Source organism: Tachyglossus aculeatus, unplaced genomic scaffold (genome assembly GCF_015852505.1).
Source record: "Tachyglossus aculeatus isolate mTacAcu1 unplaced genomic scaffold, mTacAcu1.pri scaffold_123_arrow_ctg1, whole genome shotgun sequence".
NCBI lineage: Eukaryota > Metazoa > Chordata > Mammalia > Monotremata > Tachyglossidae > Tachyglossus > Tachyglossus aculeatus.
Genome location: NW_024044852.1, coordinates 773,079 through 795,185, shown reverse-complemented (window position 1 = coordinate 795,185; position 22,107 = coordinate 773,079). Strand labels below are relative to the sequence as shown.

Here is a 22,107-nt window from a genome sequence, read left to right as displayed (position 1 = left end):
AGGCAGGTGGAGAAGGCTTTGGTTCGGCCCTTGGCGGACGGCATCCTCAGCACGGCTGAGAAGATGCGGACATAGGAGAAGATGATGAAAAAAAAACAGATGTGCCATCTAAGACTATCACAATAGCCACACTCACATTTATGGCAATGTGGTCCTCTGAGCAGGAGCTCTTCAGCAGAGGGGGGACGTCACAGAAGAACTGCTGGACAGCATTGGACCCACAAAAGTTCAGGGAGAAGGTAGAAGCTGAAAGCCAGACTCGAAACAGATCCACTGAGCCATGATGCTGCTACTAAGCGCACACAGGCTGTTTTGTTCATGATGAGCTCATAACACAAGGGGGAGCAGATGGCGGCATAGCGGTCATGAGACATTGCAGTGAGGACAAATAGCTCTGAAGCACCAAAGAAGATCAGTAGGAAGAGCTGTGAGACACCACCCAGAAAGGAGATGGAGCTGTCACTGGTCAGGGAGCTGACAATGGATTTGAGTACCTTTGCAGAAATGTAGCAGAGGTCTACAAAGGGCAGGTTTTTGAAAAGAAGAACATAGGGGTGTGGAGACACTGGTCGAGGGTGGTGACAGCAACAATGAGGAGATTCCCCAGAAGGGCCATTAGGTAGACAAGGAGGAACAATGTGGCATGGAGCAGCTGCAGTTCCTGGATGTCAGAGAACCCCAGGAGGAGGAACTCAGTCACAGTGGAGACGTTGGTCATTTCTGGGAGTTGACGTTGACTCCCTGCAAAGGAAGAGAGACACTTCAATTTAGAAACATTGGCTTTCCCTCTAAACCGTAAGTTACTTGAGGGCAGGGGACATGTCTACCAACCATATCAAATTGTACTCTCTCAAGCAGTTAGTACAGTGCGCCACAGATGATAAATGCTTAATAAATATGATTGATAGCATCAATGAAGGAATCAACACAACTTCCCTTAGAAGTAAATCAATCCATTGGATTTATTTATCACCTATAGCGTTCCATAGAATTAATATGTGCAGGGGTCTAGCATGTCTTGTCTTATGCCGTCGAGTCGTCTCCAACCCGTAGCAATTCCATGGACGCATCTCTCCCAGCATGCCCCACCTCCATCTGCAAGCGTTCTGGTAGTGGATCCATAGAGGTTTCTTGGTAAAAATGGAGAAGTGGTTACCATTGCCTTCTTCCACCCAGTAAACCTGATTCTCCACCCTCGACTCTCTCCCCTGCCACTGCTGCCCAGAACAGGTGCCTTTTGACTTGTAGCTGATTGCTTTCCTCTCACTAGCCACTGCCCCAGCTATGAATGGAATGGGTATGCCTCTGCTGGATTCTCCCTCCCTTGGCCGAGACTGGTAGGGTACTGGAAACTCTCCAGGTGTGATCCTGAGAGGGGCAGGGGTATTTACCCATCAAGTAATCTAGCAGTGTCATTTACTGAGCACTTACCATTTGCAGAGCACTGTACTAAGCCCTTGGGAGAGTACAATCCTAAAGAGTTAGTAGACACATTCCCTGACAACCAGGAGCTTACAGTCTAGAGGGGGCACTAATATGACTGTTGATTGTATGGTGCATAAAAAGGGGCAACAGCAGAGAAACGGCAACAGCAATAAAATACAGAATATAGTATGCGGCAAAGTGCATACTCCCAAGGCTTGCAAGTCTATGTTGCACAATACTGTATAGAATGTAACTAAACATAACTGACTGTGGTATGCTTCATAATTTATAACTGTATGTTGTGCTTTATGGGAAGATGGTGCTTAGACAACTAGAGTCCTTCAAGGTCCTAGATTAGGGTGACAGATTTATAGCATGACAGAGAGAGGGAAGGGGAGGAAGGTTTGCTTGAAGTCTACAGTGGAAATAAAGAAGTAACTGTGTCGAAGTACAGAGGCCAACTTGAGGAGACATCACTTGCCAGATTGCAACAGTGGCATGAGGGCTGGATGACCTCATCAACAGCTAAGGTGGGACACTGGTAACATAGAGAACGGTTGGACATCCAGTGTTAATATTGGAGACCAATTGATATGAGGGTGGTGGTATTGTTGTGGGTTTATTCTCTAGTAGTTCTGGAGAGTGTATCCATGGATGTGCCTTTCTTGATGTGTGACAACAATAATCCTGCTTTGGGGAACTTCTGAGTGCCTCCTTGTTGTGGTTTTGTGGCGTGACCACCGGAGCTAATGTTCATATGATCCTTTCCCTCACGGGGCTTCCATTCTATTGTGGCGGGGCCTAGTGGAAAGATCCTAGGCCCGGGAGTCAGAGGATCTGAGGTGTAGTCCTGGCTCTGCCACTTTCCTGCTGTGTCACCTTAGGCATGTAACTTTGCTCTACCTCAGTTCCCTCATCTGTAAAATGGGGATTCAATTCTTCTCCTTTAAACTTAGACCCTGAGCCCCACGGGAGATGTACACTGTGTCTGACTCGATTATCGTGAGCTGAACCCAGCCCTCAATATTTTGATCAGACTATTGTAATATCTTTATAAATACCACAATTAGCATTATGAGTGATGGCCCGAGAGGCCCGCCCGCCCACCCGCCATCACACCGCGTGGCCCCTGCTGCTCCCGGAAGGCTCCTCTCCTCCGAGCGCCGCCATAGACGCCCCCTGCTTCCACCCCCACCCACTTAAGCGACCTTCCTTATAGTGCCCACCAATCCCTCTTCCTGGTCCGGTCCGCCATAGACGCCATAGACTCCCCCCGCCACACCCCGGGAAAAAGGCCCTTGTTATCACCAAGTTACATTAACGACAACCTCATTCGCACCTACTCAGCCTTCCTGTCCCGCCATCGACCCCCGGCACATGTCCTCCCCAGGGCCTGGAATGCCCTCCCTCTGCCCATCCGCCAAGCTAGCTCTCTTCCTCCCTTCAAGGCCCTACTGAGAGCTCATCTCCTCCAGGAGGCCTTCCCAGACTGAGCCCCTTCCTTCCTCTCCCCCTCGTCCCCCTCTCCACCCCCCGCATCTTACCTCCTTCCCTTCCCCACCGCACCTGTATATATGTATATATGTTTGTACATATTTATTACTCTATTTATTTATTTATTTATTTTACTTGTACCTATCCATTCTATTTTATTTTGTTAGTATGTTTGTTTTTGTTCTCTGTCTCCTCCTTCTAGACTGTGAGCCCACTGTTGGGTAGGGACTGTCTCCATATGTTGCCAGCTTGTACTTCCCAAGCGCTTAGTACAGTGCTCTGCACACAGTAAGTGCTCAATAAATACGATTGATTGATTGATTGAGTGGAGAAGGCAGAAACTAAAATAAATTACAGATAGGAGAAGGCCAGAGAGGAGCCCAGATAGCTCAGTCGGTAGAGCATCAGACTTTTAATCTGAGGGTCCAGGGTTCAAGTCCCTGTTCAGGTGGATAAGCTTTTTATTTGTCAAATGGGATTGAGACTGTGAGCCCCACGTGGGTAAGGGAGTGTGTCCAATCTGATTTGCTTGTATCCACCCCGGCGCTTCGTACATTGCCTGGTACTTAGGAAATACCATAATCATTCATTATTATTAAAGATGTGGTATTTGTTAAACATTTACTCCATACCATGCACTGTACTAAGTGCCAGGGTAGAGAAACTTTTTCTGGGTCAGATATAGTACCTGTCCCACACCTGGGCTCAGATTCTAAGACTGAGGGAGATCAGGGATTGCGTTCCCATTTTCCAGATGAGGTAACCGAGGCCCAGAGAAGTGTAGTGACTGGCCCAAAGTCACATGGCTAGCAAGTGTGGCTCAGTGGAAAGAGCACGGTCTTGGGAGTCAGAGGTCATGAGTTCTAATCCCAGCTCTGCCACTTATCAGCTGAGTGACTTCGGGCCAGTCACTTCACTTCTCTGTGCCTCGGTTCCCTCATCTGTAGAAGGGAATTAAGACTGTGAGCCCCATGTGGGGCAACCTGATTATCTTGTATCCCCCCCAGCACTTAGAACAGAGCCTGGCACATAGTAAGCACTTAACAAATGCCATTATTATTATGATTATTATTATTATCAAGAGATGCACATGATGGCTATGAATTGCTCTCGATGATTTTATAATACTTCGACAAAAAAACACCCTCATATGTAAACACACTTATCATGGAGATATACGCAACCACACACACACACACACACACACGGCCACTCAGGCACACACACACACACACACACACACACGCGCGCGCGCGCGCGCGCGCGCTTCAACTGACTGCGGTTACTTACACATAAACACACACAACCACACAAACCCACACCTATTTAGCCACTCATTTACTCATTTAACTATTTGCTAAAGCATCACTCCCCCGACTCAGAATAGTACCTTGAGAGTTTCCAGTACTCTTCCAGTTTTGGCTATGGGAGGGAGAGTCAAGCAGAGGCATAGCCATTCCATTCCTATTTTGCGCAGTGGCTAGTGAGTGGAAGGCAAACTGTTACAAGTCAAAACTCACCCAGGCTGGGCAGCAGCGGCAAGGGAGAGAGTCGAGGGCGGAGACTCAAGTTTACTGCAGGGAAGAAGGCAATGGTATACCACTTCTGTATTTTTACCAAGAAAACTCTATGGATAAACTTGAAGATGGAGAATGGAGTGTTCTGGGAGAGATGTGCCCATTGATAGGTCGGAGACGACTCGACAGCATAAGACAAGACAAAGCATCGCTAAGACAGCATCTCTCCTCTCTTCCAAACCTTTCACATGCACCACGTATCTTTTCACACGAAACAAAAACACCTCACAATTAGCTTCCAGGCTTTCTACCATGTGAGACCCCCCTCCCCCCACCAGCCCCTGTCCATCTCCTCCATTCAGTTCCTCTTCTTTGTTCCCAAGCCAACCTTCAAGTTGTAACTCACTCTTGATTCTCCCATCTCCATCCCTTGACTCACTGTTCCCCTAGCCTGGGCCAGGAATTCTTTTCTTTTTTTTTGGTACATGGTAAGAGCTTACTACTTACCCAGTGCTTAGAACAGTGCTTTGCACATAGTAAGCACTTCGTAAATGCCATCCTTATTATTATTATTACCAGGCACTGTACTAGTCACTGGAGTGGAGACAAGCTAATCAGGTTGGACACAGTCCATGTTCCACATGGGGCTCACGGTCTTAATCCCCATTTTACAGATGAGATAACTGAGGCACAGAGAATTGAAGTGATTTACCAAAGTGACTTCCCTCCTCCTTTCCATATCAGACAGACCACAGTTTTCCCCACATTCAGAGTCCTGCTAAATCTTACCTCCCCTAACCAGCTTCCTCTAATTAATTTCCCAGCACCTTAACCCATATCATTCCTACAGGATACTCTGGCTTGAATGTGGTGACTTGCATCCTCTTTACACTCATCAACAAATGAATTCTCAGTGCTGTAAGTATTTTTATTTTCATCTCCTTGTAGACAAGCAATGGGTCACTTGCTTTCAAACTTTGCCAACACCTAGTCCAATACACCACTTCAAATGGGTGCTCAATAAATACTTTTCTTAAAAAATCGTGTTTGCTAAGTGCTTTCTAGGTGCCAGGCACTATACTAAGTACTGGGGAAGATACAAGAAAATTGGGCAGACACAGTCCCTATCTCATCTAGGGCTCAGTCTTAATTCCCATTTTACAGATGGGGTATTCCGAGGCACAGAGAAGCAAAGTGCCTTGCCCAGCGTCACCCAGCAGACAAGGGTCAGAGCCAGGATTAGAACCCAGGTCCCTGAGCCCATTTTTGGGTAGGGATTCTCTCTATCGGTTGCCAAATTGTGCTTTCCAAGGGCTTAGTACAGAGCTCTGCACATAGTAAGCGCTCAATCAATAAGATTGAATGAATTAATTAATTAATAGCAGAGTCAGGATTTGAACACAGGTCCCCTTACTGCTACCACTACTGTTTACCTCTCCCTGGGCTCAGACACACTTTTTGCCTGGAAGGTGATGGGAGAAGATTCCCTTCTCCTCCTCCCCTCCAGACCTCCGCCAGCCAAGGTTTGCTCACTGCCTTCCCTGCCCCACCTTGGATACACACACAGCTGCCAACACAACAAATCTGACTGCGGTTCTCAGAGGAAAATGAAACAGACTGCAGTCTGGTTGACTCCAATCAACTCCTTGCCACTAGCTTCAAGGCTTTTGACCGGTGTTCTCCTCCGTGTTTCCCTTCCCTCTTCACCAACTCCCGTCCAGGCCTTAGAAACAGATCTGCTCCCTGTGCCTCTCTAAGGACATTCCCTTCTCCAACACATGGCTTAGATCCTTCCTTCTGCCTGAATCTCCCTCTCCCTTCAAACTTGCCCAGATTAATGTTTCTCCTTCCCATGCCATATCAGCCCTGATACCACCTCTGCATTTACACATTCACAACTGCTCACAGCTCTTCCGTACCGATAGATTCACATGACTATGTAAGCACTTATTAAGCTGTGCATCCACCTTTCCATTCTTATTTCCCCCTAGCTGTAAATTCTTTTCAATCGGTCTAGCCCAGCAGACTGGTAAATCCAGGAGGGAAGGAAAGAATCTCTTACCTCCATTGCGTTCACCCGGCATTCCTGCACTGAGGAGTTGATGATAGTGCTATTGGTCTAGAACCAATCACATTCTCTCATTTCCTCCCTGTCATTTCCCACCAGAAACATTTTCTGACGTCCAGGACCCACTACTGGCCAAAGTGCCGACCCTGTGCTGAAGGGCCCCAGCCAGGCAAGCGGCTTCCATTTTAGCTGGATGGAGGTGGATGAGGAAGGGGAGATGAGTGATGGTTGGGGCCACTGCACTGCCAAATATTTACCCTCCCGAAAACCCATCTGCCCCTCTGGGGAGGTAGCTCTGCCCCAAAGTCCGACACTGGCCCCGTGCGTGAGCATTTCACCTGAATGGCTCCATCTCTTGCATCCCCATCATGGTCTTTGCCTCCTCCTCCCCCGGGTCACACTCACTGGGGCAGCATATCAGAGAGAGCCCCTGCTCTCTCTCCCTCCCTTCAGGCTTGTGTCTCCTCCAGTCTTCAGGACATCTCCATCTGGATGTCTGACTGCCATCTAAAACTCAGTATGTCCAAGACTGAACTCCTTATCTTCCCTCCCAAACTCTGCTCTCTCCCTGACTTTCCCATCACTGTAGACGTCACTACCATCCTTCCCGTCTCACAAGCCCGCAAACTTGGTGTCATCCTCGACTCTGCTCTCTCATTCACCCCTCACATCCAATCTGTCACCAAAACCTGCCGGTCTCACCTCCGCAACATCGCCAAGATCTGCCCTTTCCTCTCCATCCAAACCGCTACCCTGCTGGTTCAATCTTTCATCCTATACCGACTGGATTACTGCATCAGCCTCCTCTCTGATGTCCCAACCTCCTGTCTCTCCCCACTTCAGTCTGCACTTCATGCCGCTGCCCGGATCATCTCTGTGCAGAAATGCTCTAGGCATGTTACTCCCCTCCTCAAAACTCTCCAGTGGCTACCAGTCAACCTACGCATCAGGCAAAAACTCCTCACTCTCGGCTTCAAGGCTCTCCATCACCTCGCCCCCTTCTACCTCACCTTCCCTTCTTTCCTTCTACAGCCCAGCCCGCACCCTCCGGTCCTCTGATACTAACCTCCTCTCTGTGCCTTGTTCTCGCCCGTTCCGCCGTCGACCCCCGGGTGTGGAGACTTCCTCCCCCTGGCCTGGAATGCCCTCCCTCCGCACATATGCCAAGCTAGCTCTCTTCCTCCCTTCAAAGCCCTACTGAGAGCTCACCTCCTCCAGGAGGCCTTCCCAGACTAAGCCCCCTCCTTCCTCTCCCCCTCCCCATCCCCCCGCCCTACCTCCTTTCCCTCCCTACAGCACCTGTATATATGTTTGTACAGATTACTACTCTATTTATTTTACTTGTGCATATTTACTATTCTATTTATTTTATTTTGTTAATGATGTGCATCTAGCTTTACTTCTATCTCTTCTGATGACTTGACACCTGTTCACATGTTTTGTTTTGTTGTCTGTCTCCCCCTTCTAGACTGTGAGCCTGTTGTTGGGTAGGGACCGTCTCTATATGTGGCCAATTTGTACTTCCCAAGCACTTAGTACAGTGCTCTGCACAAAGTAAGCGCTCAGTAAATACGATTGAATGAATGAATGAATGAATGAATGGAGGGCTCTGACCTCTGCTGGGTTGGGATGGACCTCTCTCCACTCCAGTTCTTGGGTGCAGCTGGCTAGGAAAGAAGGGACAGCATGGCAACTTCAGCCCCTCTCTGATCTCCTATGGGCAGGGAGATGATCTCCAGAGAGTCCCCCATTCCCAAAGATGAAGCAGCCAATGTTCCGCAGGGATCCCCTGGAGGGCCAACTCAGGTGGGACCTCGTGTCCTGGCCAATGTCGAAAACCTCTGCCTGTGAGGTCCCTGAGGTCCTGTGGAGATAAATGCCCAGTCCCTAAAGCTAGAGAATGGTGCAGCACCCCAGGGTTCCCATGGAAACAACAGCATCTGCATCCCAACATCACAACTACTTCTAAAGTTACTGACAATCTACATCAACTGTGTGGTTTCAGCTTCATATCATATACCACCTTGTACAATCAGTTTCTCATTCAATCCGTAAATTGATCGATTTCATTCTCTGACATGTTCTGATTTCAAAGCTCGAGAGAGCAAGAGATTCCTCTGATTCCATCCTCTGATACTCCCCCAAGCCAAGTGGGTTGGGGCAGGGGACTGAGGTTTTGAGAATTGGATGATGGGAAGGAGAAATTCCTGGCTTGAGGAAGAATTATATGGAAATGGCTCCTCCTGTTGTGATGCTTACTCACCTCTGTTCTGGAAACTAGAGTTCCATCAGTGAATGCCCCTGTCTCCTCTCAAGATAAGACCTAGTCTTATCAGCCAACCGCCCTAACCTGGACAAATCTTGAATAGCCCGACTTGTTGTTTGGGCCTCTGGGTCAGTGGTATATATTGTTATGTCTAAGGTCAATTCCTCTTTTAAAGGGTGGTAGGGGATTATTGGTACCTGGACACAGACATTTTGTCCCAGAATGGATGCTGGGGGAATGTCCCCTTTACGATCCTGCCCAGGGCCGCCTTCAGCTCCCTGTTCCTCAGGCTGTAGATAAGGGGGTTCACAGTGGGGGGCACCACGGTGTAGGACATGGAAACCAGCAGAACCAGAGCCGAGGGCGAGTCTGAAGGTGGTCTGAGATAGGCAAATGCTGTGGTAAAGAGAAAAATGAGGATGACAGTGAGATGGGGCAGGCAGGTGGAGAAGGCTTTTGTTCGGCCCTCAGAGGACGGCATCCTCAGCACGGCTGAGAAGATGAAGACATAGGAGAGGAAAATGTAAGTGAAGCAGACAGCAGCGAAGAAGAACCCAGCAGCCACACTCACATCAATGGCAATGTGGACTTCGGAGCAGGAGATCTTCAGCAGAGGGGGGACGTCACAGAAAAACTGCTGGACAGCATTGGACCCACAGAAGGTCAAGGAGAAGGTAGAAGCTGAAAGCAAGATTCCAACCAGACCCTCACTGAGCCATGACACTGCTAGTATGCACACACAGGCTGTTTCGTTCATGATGAGCTCATAGCGCAGCGGGAAGCAGATGGCAGCATAGCGGTCATAAGACATTGCAGTGAGGACAAAAAACTCTGAAGCACCAAAGAAGATCGCTAGGAAGAGCTGGGAGACACAACCCAGAAAGGAGATGGAGCTGTCACTGGTCAAGGAGTTGACAATGGATTTGGGGACCGTTGTAGAAATGTAGCAGAGGTCTATGAAGGACAAGTTCTTGAGAAAGAAGTACATGGGGGTGTGGAGACGCTGGTCGAGGGTGGTGACAGCAATAATGAGGAGATTCCCCAGAAGGGCCATTAGGTAGACAAGGCGGAACAGCATGGCATAGACAAGCTGCAGCTCCCGGATGTCAGAGAACCTCAGGAGGAGGAATTGAGCCACGGTGGAGATGTTGGTCATTTCTGGGAGATGATGTTGATTCCCTGGAAAGGAAAAGGGGAACTTCAATTTAGAAACATTGGCATTCCCTCCAGACTGTACATCCTTTGGGGGTAGGTAACACTTCTACAAATTATATCACATTGTACTCTATCAAGCACTTAGTACAGCGCTCTACACACTGTAAGTGATCAATAAATAGGATTGATTTCCATTTTAATAAATAAAGCAGTTGTATTCATTGATCACCTATAGAATTCAACAGTATTGATACATGTAGGGGTATGAACACATCAATTAATAGCTCAAGGGTATTTACTGAATACTCCCTGTGTGCAGAGCACTGTACTAAATGCTTGGGAGAGTTCAATCCAATGGAGTTGGCAGATATTTTCCTGCCCACCAGAAGGTAACAGTCTACTGGGTAGACTCTGCATACCATAAATGCTTAACGAATACAATGGATTGATAGCACCGATGAAGTAATCAACACTAATTCCTTTTGGAATTTTCCAGCATTTAGAACAGTGCTACACGCGTAGTGAGTGTTTAACAAATTCCATCATCATTATTATTAAATCAACCTGTTGCATTTATTTGTCACTTGTAATGCTCAACAGTATTAAAACGTGCAACGGTCTGGCATGTCTTGACTTATGCTGTCGATTTGCCTCTGACCCATAGCGACTCCATGGACGCATCACTCCAAGAATACCCCACCTCCATCTGCAAGCGTTCTGGTACTGTATCCATGGAGTTTTCTTGGTAAAAATAGAGAAGTGCTTTACCATTGCCTTCTTCCACCCAGTAAACCTGAGTCTCCACTCTCGACTCTCTCCCCTGCCACTGCTGCCCAGAACAGGTGCGTTTTGACTTGGAGCAGATTGCCTTCCACTCACTAGCCACTGCCCAAGCTAAGGTACAAATGAGGAAAATGAATCCGATTGAGGTTTGGTTGACTCCAATCAGCTCCTTGCCATTAGCTTCAAGGCTTTTTACCGGTGTTCTCCTCAGTGTTTCCCTTCCCTCTTCACCAACTCCCCTCCAGCCCTTGGAAACAGATCTTCTACCTGTGCCTCTCCAAGGACATTCCCTTCTCCAACACATGGCTTAGATCCTTCCTTCTGTCTGAATCTCCCTATCCCTCCAAATTTGCCCAGATTTATGTTTCTTCTCCCCATGACGAATCCACCCAGATGCCACCTCTGCATTTACACATTCAGGAATGGGGCGTTCCTGGAGAGATGTGTCAATTCATTCGTTATGGGGAAGAGACGAAACGATAGCCTAAGAAAAGACATAGAAGCGCTCAAACATCTCTCCTCCAAACCTTTCACTGGCACCATGTATCTTTTCACATGAAACAAAAACACCTCACAATGATCTTCAAGGCTTTCTACCATGTAAGACTCACTCTTAACTCCCATTTTACAGATACGGTATCTGAGCCACAGAGAAGTAAAGTGACTTGCCCGACGTCACACAGCAGACAAGCGGCAGAGCCAGGATTAGAACCTAGGTCCCCGAGCCGGTTGTTGGGTAGGGACTGTCCCTATCTGTTGCCAAATTTTACTTTCCAAGTGCTTAGTACAGTGCTCTGCACACAGTAAGCACTCAATCAATACGATTGAATGAATGAATGAATGGCAAAGTCAGGATTAGAACCCAGGTCCCCTTACTACTACCACTACTATTTGCCTCTCCGTGGGCCCGGACACACTTTTTCTCTGGAAGGTGATGGGAGAAGGTTCCCTTCTCCTCCTCCCCTCCAGACCTCCGCCAGCCAAGGTTTGCTCACTGCCTCCCCTGCCCAACCTCGGATACACAAACAGCCGCCGACACAACAAATCTGACTGTGGTTCTCAGAGGAAAATGAAGTGGACTGAAGTCTGGTTAACTCCAATCAACTCCTTGCCACTAGCTTCAAGGCTTTTGACTGGTGTTCTCCTCCTTGTTTCCCTTTCTGTCTTTACAAACTACCCTGCACACCTTGGAAATAGATCTACCTTTTCCTCTCCTCCTTCTCCCCTCCCCATCCTCCTCCCAACCACCCCCTTACCCCATTCCCCTCCCCTCAGCACTTGTGTAGATTTGTACATATTCATTACTCTATTTTATTGATGATGTGTATATAGCTATAATTCTATTTATCCCGATGGTATTGTCTCCTGCCTACTTGTTTTGTTTTGTTGTCCATCTCCCCCTTCTAGACTGTGAGCCCGTATTTGGGTAGGGACCTTCTCTATATGTTGCCAATTTGTACTTCCCAAGCACTTAGTACACTGCTCTGCATATAATAAGCACTCAATAAATATGACTGAATGAATGAATGAAAGAAAAAGGACATTCCCTTCTCCAAAACATGGCTTAGATGCTTCTTTATTTCCGAATCTCCCCCCCACCCCCGCTTCAAATTTGCCCAGATTGATGTTTCTTCTCCCCATGTCGAATCAGGGCAGATCCCACCTCTGCATTTACACATTCACAACTGCTCAATGTACTTCCCTACCTACAGATTCACATTACTAAGCGCTTGTTAAGCTGTGCATCCACCTTTCCATTCTTATTTCCCCCTAAGCTGTAAATTATTTTGGGTCAGTCTAGCACCGGCAGACGGGCAAGTCCAGGAGGGAAGGGATTGAATCTCTTACATCCATTATGTTCACCCAACATTCTTGCATGGAGGAATTGATGATAGTGCTCCTGGTCTAAAACCAATCACACCCCCTCATTCCCTCCATGTCATTTCTCACCAGAAACATTTTCTGATGTCCGGACCCACTCCTGGCCGAAGTGACCACAGCATAATGCTGATGCTGTGCTGCAGGGCCCCAGCCGGGAAGCGACTTCCATGTTAGCTGGATGGAGGTGGATGAGGAAGGGGAGATGAGTGATGGTTGGGGCTACTGCACTGTCAAATACGTACCCTCCTGAAAGCCCACCCGCCCCTCTGTGGTTGTAGTCCTGCCCTGAAGTCCGACACTGCCCCCGTGTGTGAGCACTTCCCCTGAATGGCTCCGTCTCTTGCATCCCCATCATGGCTTCTCCCTCCCACTCTAGCATCCCCTGGTCACACTCACTGGGGCAGCATGGGGCTGGAGGGCTCTGACTTCGGCTGGCTTGGGATGGTCCTCTCTCCACTCCACTTCTTGGGTGCAGCTGGCTATGAAGGAAGGGACGGCATGGCACCCTCAGCCCCTCTCTGATCTCCTCTGAGCAGGGAGATGTTCTCCAGAGAGTCCCCCGTCCCCAAAGATAACACGGCCACTGCACCATGGGGAACCCCTGGAGGATCAACTCATGTGGGACCTCGTGTCCTGGCCGATGCCAAAATCCTCTGCCTATGAGGTCCCTTACGCCCTGCAGAGATAAAGGCCTAGTCCCTAAAGCTGCAGTAATGGTGCTGCACCCCAGGGTTTCCATGGAAACAACAGCATCTGCCTCCCAACATCCCAACTGCTTCTAATGTGACTGACCATCTCCAACAACTGTGGGTGGTTTCATCCTCATCTCATATACAACCCTAGACAATCAATCAATCAATCAATCACATTTATTGAGCGCTTACTGTGTGCAGAACACTGTACTAAGCGCTTGGGAAGTACAAATTGACAACATATAGAGACAGTCCCTACCCAACAGTGGGCTCACAGTCTAAAAGGGGGAGACAGAGAACAAAACCAAACATACTAACAAAATAAAATAAATAGAATAGATATGTACAAGCAAAATAAATAAGTAAATAAATAGAGTAATAAATTTGTACAAACATATATACATATATACAGGTGCTGTGAGGAAGGGAAGGAGGTAAGATGGGGGGATGGAGAGGGGGGCGAGGGGGAGAGGAAGGGGCTCAGTCTGGGAAGGCCTCCTGGAGGAGGTGAGCTCTCAGTAGGGCCTTGAAGGGAGGAAGAGAGCTAGCTTGGCGGATGGGCAGAGGGAGGGCATTCCAGGCCCGGGGGATGACGTGGGCCGGGGGTCAATGGCGGGACAAGCCATTCTACAGCCCACCCCGCACCCTCCGCTCCTCCGCTGCTAATCTCCTCACCGTACCTCGTTCTCGCCTGTCCCGACGTCGACCCCCGGCCCACGTCATCCCCCGGGCCTGGAATGCCCTCCCTCTGTCCATCCGCCAAGCTAGCTCTCTTCCTCCCTTCAAGGCCCTACTGAGAGCTCACCTCCTCCAGGAGGCCTTGCCAGACTGAGCCCCTTCCTTCCTCTCCCCCTCGTCCCCCTCTCCATCCCCCCATCTTACCTCCTTCCCTTCCCCACAGCATCTGTATATATGTATATATGTTTGTACATATTTATTACTCTATTTATTTATTTATTTATTTTTGCTTGTACATATCTATTCTATTCATTTTATTTTGTTAGTATGTTTGGTTTTGTTCTCTGTCTCCCCCTTTTAGACTGTGAGCCCACTGCTGGGTAGGGACTGTCTCGATATGTTGCCAACTTGTACTTCCTAAGCGCTTAGTACAGTGCTCTGCACACAGTAAGCGCTCAATAAATACGATTGATGATGATGATGATGATGACAGGCGAGAACGAGGTACGGTGAGAAGATTAGCGGCAGAGGAGCGGAGGGTGCAGGATGGGCTGTAGAAGGAGAGAAGGGAGGTGAGGTAGGAGAGGGCGAGGAGATGGAGAGCCTTGAAGCCCAGGGTGAGGAGTTTCTGCCTGATGCGCAGATTGATTGGTAGCCACTGGAGATTTTTGAGGAGGGGAGTACCATGCCCAGAGCGTTTCTGGACAAAGACAATCCGGGCAGCAGCATCAGCTTCTCACTCAATCAGTCAGTTGAACGATTTCATTTTCTGACATCTTCTGATTGGAAAGCTAGACAGAGCAAGACAATCCTCTGAATCCATCCTATGATTCTCCTCCAGGCTGAATGGGGTGAGGAAGGGAACTGAGGTTTTGAGAATGGGATGATGGGAAGGAGAAATTCCTGGCTTGAGGAAGAATAGGATGGAAATGGCTCCTGCTGTGATGATTTACTAACCCAGGTTCTGGAAACTAGAGTTCCATCAGTGAATGTCTCTGTCCCATTCATTCATTCATTCAATCATATTTATGGAGCGCTTACTGTGTGTAGAGCACTGTACTAAGCGCTGGGGAAGTACAAGTCGGCAACATATAGAGACGGTCCCTACCCAACAACGGGCTCACAGGATAGACATACAATGAAACAAAACATGTAGCCAGGTGTCAAAATCGTCAGAACAAATAGAATTAAGGCTCTATGCACATCATTAACAAAATAAATGGAATAGTAAATATGTACAAGTAAAATAGATAGAGGAATAAATCTGTACAAATATATACAAGTCCTTTGGGGAGGGGAAGAAGGTAGGGCCGGGGGGATGGGGAGGAGGAGAGGAAGGAGGGGGCTCAGTGTGGGAAGGCCTCCTGGAGGAGATGAGCTTTCAGTAGGGCTTTTCATTCATTCATTCATTCAATCGTATTTATTGAGCACTTACTGTGTGCAGAGCACTGTACTAAGCGCTTGGGAAATACAAGTTGGCAACATATAGATAGGGTCCCTACCCAACAATGGGCTCACAGTCTAGAAGGGGGAGACAGACAACAAAACAAAACATGTGGACAGGTGTCAAGTCACCAGAATAAATAAAAATAAAGCTAGATACACATCATTAACAAAATAAATAGAATAGGGTAAACTTGAAACGAACAAGATTAGCTTGGTGTTTAGACTTTCACAAGCAGCAGCCAGCAGCTCGAGCAAAGAGCGAATGAGGCGGACAGTGGGAGTGATCCAAGGCTGTGGGTTAGTGTTACGAGAGCGGTGAAGGGAAAGGGGAGCGAGCGAGTTGAGTTGAGTAGAGAGAGTGGAGTTGAGAGCAGTAATCTGGTCATCAAGATTGGGTAGAGAGGCTAGGGAGGTGAGGTGGGATATGATGCACTGAGAAAGACGGATGGGGTCGAGAGTGCAGAGGTCTCTATGGGGTAGTAATATAGATTTACAGGGGGGAGGAGTGTGAGTCCCCTTTCAAACACCATTATCATGACTATTATCATTTTTATTATTTGGTGTTAACAATTTCTGTGTCCATGTCTGTGCCACGTGATGAAACAGAAACAAAATGATTCAATCCATCGATGGTATTTGTTGTGTGTTTACTGTGTGCAGAACACTGTAGTAAGCACTTTGAAGAGTACAATACAACAGAGTTGGTAGATTCAATCCATGCCCACAATGGATTTACAGCCAAAAGATGAAATTACAATCTAATCAGACCCATTTCCTGTCCCACAAGGGCTCAGATTGTAAAAGGACGTGAGAGCCCAGCAATGGTAAGACAGTAATGCCAGGTCACACAGCAGGCCAGTGGCTGAGCTGGGATTAGAATCAGGTCATGTGACACCCATTGAGCCATTGAGCCATTGAGCCATGAGGCCTCCTAGGGAATGCATTGTCATTCACGACCTAGTCTTATCAACCAATCGCCAAGAACTTGAAAAATCCTGAATATCCAGACTTATTCTTTGGGACTCTGGGTCAGTGGAATATATGGATATGTCTAAGGGCAATTCCTTTTTAAGGGGGGTAGGAGATTATTGGTAAATGGACACAGACATCTTGTCCCAGAATGGATCCTGGGAGAATGTCCCCTTTAGGACAGGGCAGCCCAGGGCAGCCTTCAGGTCCCTGTTCCTCAGGCTGTAGATAAGGGGGTTCAGAGCGGGGGACACCACAGTGTAGAACATGGAAACCAGCAGATCCAGAGCTGAGGGCAAGTCTGAAGGTGGTTTGAGATAGGCAAATGCTGCAGTAAATAGAAAAATGATGATGACAGTGAGATGGGGCAGGCAGGTGGAGAAGGCTTTGGTTCGACCCTCGGAGGACGGCATCCTCAGCACGGCTGAGAAGATTAAGACATAGGAGAGAATGATGCAAATGAAACATACAGCATCTAAGAAGAATCCAGCAGCCATACTCACATCAATGGCAATGTGGACTTCGGAGCAGGAGATCTTCAACAGAGGGGGGACGTCACAGAAGAACTGCTGAACAGCATTGGACCCGCAGAAGATCAGGGAGAAGGTAGAAGCTGAAAACAAGATTCCCAACAGACCCCCACTGAGCCATGGCACTGCTAGTATGCACACACAGGCTGTTTTGGTCATGATGAGCTCATATCGCAGTGGGGAGCAGATGGCGGCATAGCGGTCATAAGACATTGCAGTGAGGACAAAAAACTCTGAAGCACCAAAGAAGATCACTAGGAAGAGCTGCGAGACACAACCTAGAAAGGAGATGGAGCTGTCACTGGTCCAGGAGTTGACAATGGATTTGGGTACTGTTGTAGAAATGTAGCAGAGGTCTATGAAGGACAAGGTCTTGAGAAAGAAGTACATGGGGGTGTGGAGACGCTGGTCGAAGGTGGTGACAGCAACAATGAGGAGATTCCCCAGAATGGCTGCTAGGTAGACAAGGAGGAACAGCGTGGTGTGGAGCAGTTGCAGCTCCCAGATATCAGAGAACCCCAGAAGGAGGAATTCACCCACCGTGGAGATGTTGGTCATTTCTGGGAGATGGCGCTGGCTCCCTGGAAAGGAAGAGGGGAACTTCAATTTAAAAACATTGGCATTCCCTCCAGACTATAAGTTCCTTTTGGGCAGATAACACTATTACAAATTATATCATATTGTACTCTCTCAAGCACTTAGTACAGAGCTCTAAACACTATAAGCAATCAATAAATATGATTGATTCCAATTTTAATAAATCAAGCAGTTGTATTCATTGATCACATATAGAGTTCACTAGTATTGATAAATGTAGGGATATGAACACATCCATCAGTAGCTCAATGGTATTTACTGAATAGCACTGTACTAAGTGCTTGGGAGAGTTCAATCCAATGGAGTTGGCAGATATTTTCCTGCCCACCAGGAGGTAACAATCCAGTGGGTAGACTCTGCATACCATAAATACTTAATAAATACGATGGATTGATAGCATCGATTAAGTAATCAACACTAATTCCTTGTGGAGTTGGAGTTTGGCAGCACTTAGAAAAGTGCTTCACACATAGTGAGCACTTAAGAATTACCATCATCATTATTATTAAATCAATCTGTTGTATTTATTTGTCACCTGTAGTGTTCAATAGTGTTAATGTGTGCAGCGGTCTGGCATATGTTGACTTATGCCGTCGATTCGCCTCCGACCCATAGCGACTCCATGGACGCATCTCTCCCAGAATGTTCCACCTCCATCTGCAAGCGTTCTGGTACTGTATCCATGGAGTTTTCTTGGTAAAAATAGAGAAGTGCTTTACCATTGCCTTCTTCCACCCACTAAACCTGAGTCTCCACCCTCGACTCTCTCCCCTGCCACTGCTGCCCAGAACAGGTGCATTTTGGCTTGTAGCAGATTGCTTTCCACTCTCTAGCCACTGCCCAAGCTAATGTACAAATGAGGAAAATGAATCCGTATGAGGTTGGGTTGACTCCAATCAACTCCTTGCCATTCGCTTCAAGGCTTTTTACCCGTGTTCTCCTTCATGTTTCCCTTCCCTCCTCACCAACTCCCCTGCAGCCCTTGGAAATAGATCTGCTCCCTGTGCCTCTCCAAGGACATTCCCCTCTCCAACACATGACTCAGATCCTTCCTTCTGCCCAAATCTCCCTCTACCTCCAAATTTGCCCAGATTAATGTTTCTTCTCCCCATGCTGAATCCGCCCAGATGCCACCTCTGCATTTACACATTCACAACTGCTCATAGCTCTTCCCTACATATAGATTCACATTACTATGGAAGAACGTATTAAACTGTGCATGCACATTTTTATGTTCATTTTCCCCTCGCTGTAAATTATTTTGGCTCAGTCTAGCCCAGCAGACTGTCAGGTCCAGGAGGGAAGGGATTGTTTCTCTTACCTCCATTGTGTTCTCCTGACATTTCTGCATGGAGGAGTTGATGATAGTGCTGGTGGTCTAGAACCAATCACACTTTCTCATTCCCTCCCTGTCACTTCCCACCAGAAACATTTTCTGACGTCCAGGACCCACTCTGGCCAACGTGATCGCAGCATAATGCTGAGGCTGTGCTGCAGGGCCCCGGCCAGCCACTCAGACACACACACACACACACACACACACACACACACACACACACACACACACACACACACAAGCTTCAACTGACTGTTTTTGCTCACACATAAATACACACACTCTCACAAACCCACACCTATTTAGCCACTCATTTATTCATTTAACTATTTGCTAAAGCATCACTCCCCTCCACTCAGTATCGTACCTGGAGAGTTTCCAGTACTCTACCAGTCTCATCTACCAGACGGACGTGGCTGTGGCTAGTGGGTGGAAGACAATCTGCTATAAGTCAAAACTCCCCTGTGCTGGGCAGCAAAGTCATGGGAGAGAGTCGAGTAGGAGATTTAAGTTTACTGCAGAGAAGAATGCAATAGTACACCACTTCTGCATTTTTACCAGAAATACTCTATGGATACTACCAGAAGAGTTGCAGTTGCAGAATGAGGCGTTCCTGGAGAGATGTGTCCATTCATTCGCTACAGGTCAGAGATGATACGATAGCATAGGAAAAGACAAAGAAGCATTCAAACATCTCTCTTCCAAACCCTTCACTGGCACCATGTATCTTTTCACATGAAACAAAAACACCTCACAATTATCTTCAAAGCTTTCTAGTGTGTGAGACTCACTCTTAATTCCCATTTTACAGATGTGGTATCTGAGGCACAGAGAAGCAAAGTGACTTGCCCAATGTCACACAGCAGACAAGGGGCAGAGCCAGGATTAGAACCTAGGTCCCCGAGCTGGTTGTTGGATAGGAATCGTCCCTATCTGTTGCCAAATAGTATTTTCCAAGTGCTTCGTACAGTGCTCTGCACATAGTAAGTGCTCAATCAATACGATTGAATGAATGAATGACTGAATGGCAGAGTCAGGATTAGAAGCCAGGTCCACCTTACTACTGCCACTACTATTTGCCTCTCCCTGGGGCCAGACACGCTTTTTCCCTGGACTGTGATGGGAGAAGATTCCCTTCTCCTCCTCCCCTCAAGACCTCAGCCAGCCAATGTTTGTTCACTGCCTCCTGTGCCCCACCTTGGTTATACACACACAGCCGCCAACACAATAAATCTGCCATAGTAAGCGCTCAATAAATACGATTGTTGATGATGATTGTGGTTCTCAGAGGAAAATGAAACAGACTGAAGCCTGTTTGACTCCAATCAACTCCTTGCCACTAGCTTCAAGGCTTTTGACCGGTGTTCTCCTCCGTGTTTCCCTTCCCTCTTCACCGACTACCCTCCAGCCCTTGGAAATAGATATTCTCCCTTTTCCTCTCCTCCTCCTCCCCTCCCATCTGCCCCCCAACTACCCTACCCCATCCCCTCCCCACAGCACTTGTGTATATTTGTACATATTCATTACTATATTGCATTAATGATGTGTATATAGCTATAATTCTCTTTTTTCTGATGGTATTGCCCTCTGTCTACTTGTTTTGTTTTGTTTTGCTGTCTGTCTTGCCCTTCTAGAGTGTGAGCCTTCAGTGCTTGGTCCCCTTCTGTTCTCAATATACACCCACTCCCTTGGTGACCTCATTCGCTCCCACGGCTTCAACTATCATCTCTACGCTGATGACACCCAGATCTACATCTCTGCCCCTGCTCCCTCCCCCTCCCTCCAGGCTCGCATCTCCTCCTGCCTTCAGGACATCTCCATCTGGATGTCCGCCCGCCACCTAAAGCTCAACATGTCGAAGACTGAGCTCCTTGTCTTCCCTCCCAAACCTTGTCCTCTCCCTGACTTTCCCATCTCTGTTGACGGCACTACCATCCTTCCCGTCTCACAAGCCCGCAACCTTGGTGTCATCCTCGACTCCGCTCTCTCATTCACCCCTCACATCCAAGCCGTCACCAAAACCTGCCGGTCTCAGCTCCGCAACATTGCCAAGATCCGCCCTTTCCTCTCCATCCAAACCGCTACCCTGCTAATTCAAGCTCTCATCCTATCCCGTCTGGACTACTGCACTAGCCTTCTCTCTGATCTCCCATCCTCGTGTCTCTCTCCACTTCAATCCATACTTCATGCTGCTGCCCGGATTATCTTTGTCCAGAAACGCTCTGGACATATTACTCCCCTCCTCAAAAACCTCCAATGGCTACCGATCAATCTGCGCATCAGGCAGAAACTCCTCACCCTGGGCTTCAAGGCTGTCCATCACCTCGCCCCCTCCTACCTCACCTCCCTTCTCTCCTTCTACTGCCCAGCCCGCAACCTCCACTCCTCCACCACTAATCTCCTCACTGTACCTCGCTCTCGCCTGTCCCGCCATCGACCCCCGGCCCATGTCATCCCCCGAGCCTGGAATGCCCTTCCTCTGCCCATCCGCCAAGCTAGCTCTCTTCCTCCCTTCAAGGCCCTGCTGAGAGCTCACCTCCTCCAGGATGCCTTCCCAGACTGAGCCCCTTCTTTCCTCTCCCCCTCGTCCCCCTCTCCATCCCCCCATCTTACCTCCTTCCCTTCCCCACAGCACCTGTATATATGTATATATGGTTGTACGTATTTATTACTCTATTTATTTATTTATTTATTTATTTATTTTACTTGTACATTTCTATCCTACTTATTTTATTTTGTTGGTATGTTTGGTTCTGTTCTCTGTCTCCCCCTTTTAGACTGTGAGCCCACTGTTGGGTAGGGACTGTCTCTATGTGATGCCAATTTGTACTTCCCAAGCGCTTAGTACAGTGCTCTGCACATAGTAAGCGCTCAATAAATACGATTGATTGATTGATTGATTGAGCCCGTGATTGGGTAGGGACCGTCTCTATATATTGCTGATTTGTACTTCCCAAGTGCTTATTACCCTGCTCTGTGCACAGTAAGCGCTCAATAAATACGATTGAATGAATGAATGAATGAAAAAGGACATTCCCTTCTCCAACACATGGCTCAGATCCTTCTTTCTTCCCGGATCTCCTTCTCCCTTCAAATTTGTCCAGATTGATGTTTCTTCTCCCCATGCTGAATCAGGCCAGATACCACCTCTGCATTACCACTTTTACAACTGCTCATTGCACTTCTCTACCTATAGATTCACATTACTAAGCATTTATTAAGCTGTGCATCCACCTTTCAATTCTTAGTTCCCCCTAGCTGTAAATTCGT

General features: G+C 47.8%; 1 non-coding gene and 1 pseudogene across 1 annotated transcript; one reads left to right on the top strand and one right to left on the bottom strand.

Moving 5' to 3' along the window:
- Positions 1-714: 714 nt before the first annotated feature.
- On the bottom strand, positions 715-19,321 carry LOC119922755 (annotated as a pseudogene).
- On the top strand, positions 3,298-3,370 carry TRNAK-UUU. Its single transcript has one exon. It is a non-coding gene; the product is annotated as a tRNA-Lys (tRNA).
- Positions 19,322-22,107: the final 2,786 nt, after the last annotated feature.